The sequence below is a fragment of the Rhagoletis zephyria genome, unplaced genomic scaffold, assembly GCF_001687245.7.
Source record: "Rhagoletis zephyria isolate East Lansing unplaced genomic scaffold, Rhagoletis_zephyria_1.1 Rzeph_scaffold_01368, whole genome shotgun sequence".
Lineage (NCBI taxonomy): Eukaryota > Metazoa > Arthropoda > Insecta > Diptera > Tephritidae > Rhagoletis > Rhagoletis zephyria.
Genome location: NW_016158452.1, coordinates 13,424 through 15,652, shown reverse-complemented (window position 1 = coordinate 15,652; position 2,229 = coordinate 13,424).

Genomic DNA, 2,229 nt, shown 5'->3' with positions numbered 1-2,229 from the left:
AAGTTAATCTCCCTAATATTGAAAAATTCATTGCGACCGTTCTATTCCCGTCGGCTTGTTGCTGGATTGGGGCGCCGTAGCTCCTCTCCTCCACTGGACGTCGGCGACTCCTCGGCGCTGCTCGCTGGCTCCCGCTCTTTGGTGCTCCCACGCTGCTCCACTCACTCTGCTACACTTCTCTGCTACTGTTGATATGATCACTTTTACTCCCACCACCAGTGTTGCCATTTTAGTCGTTTTCCGGCTAGATTTAGCCGGTTACGATAGCAAACAGCCGGAGAAAATTCGGCTTAGCCGGCAGCCGATTTGTTAGCCGTTTTGAAAAAAAATTTTTTCTAACCCGAAAAGTCTCAGATAGTAAGCCGATTTCAATGTTTTTTTGTTTTAAGCGAGTGACCCAATTACATATAAACTGGGACGCGCCATTTTAGCTGATTAGAAAGTTACAAATTTTGCTGAAATTTTGCAGAATTTTCATAATTTTTACACAAAGTCTAAAATCTGGATTTATTATATGGTTTTTGTTAAGTACTGAGCTACATATTCGTAAAAAATAATAAACATTAAATAAACTAAAGAAAAATAGGCGAAACTTGCTTCAATTTTTGTTAAGAATGTCTTAAATTTAAGTATGAAGTTTTACGCGCAACACTTAGAAAATAAAAGAGCACAAATTTCGATGTGGAGCAAAACTCTCTGGGGAGACAATACCTGTGAAGAATTGCATCATGGTGCAAATATACTTTATTTTTGTTATCATTGTTATTTCCGAGTTGGTGGCCTTCAGCCGCACTAGAAGAAATAACCTCATCAGTCCAACTCCGGTTACGCTATCCACCTCCAAATTTACAATAAATGTGCATATTTCAAACCGAAATCTTTATTTTAAATTAAAGCTTAATCCCTTTGCTAGACGTATATGTAAAATTTTTATTTATTCGGGTCACGTGTCTGGACACGATAACCCAAAATCATTGTACAAATAACCGAATCGTACCCAAACTGTCTTACTTATGCATTTTTCTATAAACAAAAATTTTATAAATTGAAACTGCAATAGTTTTCATCTTATGTGGATAATTCTTGTCGCAAATACATAGTTTCGTGCTTATATTTATGTATAAATATTTTTTAGCAACACCACATCTTTATCAGAAAATTCCGAGAATCCAAAAATTGGTACTGTTACAAGTTGCAGGCCATTATTTTAACTCGACCTCCTTCCTGTTCCATGGATAACGGTACATCTTTTAGAGGTTAAAAAATATTTTGCGTCAGCAATTTGTCGTCGAACTGCACGTATTACGTACCCTATCCTCGGAAAAGCAAAGAACTTTATTTTCGAATCTTTACTCAGGTGTACCGAATTCTGACAGTTTGGAAACGCGCAACACTTTTATTTAATATTTTCATCCAACTTCACTAACTTATTTGTTTTTTTACTTTTACAAGAATCAAAATTTTGTCTACTAGTGAATCTGGTGGCATGATTTTAGTTAAATGTCATAAAAGTTCGGCAACAACAACGAATGCTAATATATTAAACTACCTTCTGTGTTTGTATCATGTCGTTTTCTTTTCTCGAAATAATGTTGCTCTGTTCCTCAGACCTTTCACAACTTTGCGTGTTCATTTCTCAATATATTGCCCTCCGCCTAAGCAAAAGTGCCATGCTTTTTGCTAATATAGTCATTTTGCGGGACAAAAAGCAACCTACTGCAAATGTAACAATATTTATAAGAAGGTAAAATTGTTTAATAGAAAAGAAAATGCCATGAGTTTGTAATTTATCTCTGTTTTTATATTTAAGTAATACAAACATGAACATTTCCTTTGTTAAACAAAAATAAAGTGGTGTACAGCTTAGCTAGGAATAATCATTGTTAACCAAAAAAATTTAATGGATTTACTAGTATTTCTAATTGTAATTTATGTATTAAAAAAGTTAATTCTAGTTGAAACATTTAACCGTTTTTAGCCGTTTTTTTTGTCCAATCTAGCCGGTCACCCCAAAAAGTTCTGGCAACACTGCCCACCACGATCGTAGCCTCCAGCTCTTTGGTACTCGCGCTCTGCTACGCTTGGCTCTAGCTCACATAAATAAGTATGTATGTATTAGGGCGGGCCAAATTTTTTGCATCAAAGGCACATCGCGATTATGGTTATTTGGGTAATTTCAAGCATTTTTGCCCAAGAAACCATAGGTCTGAAATGAATTTCGAGCCAGCG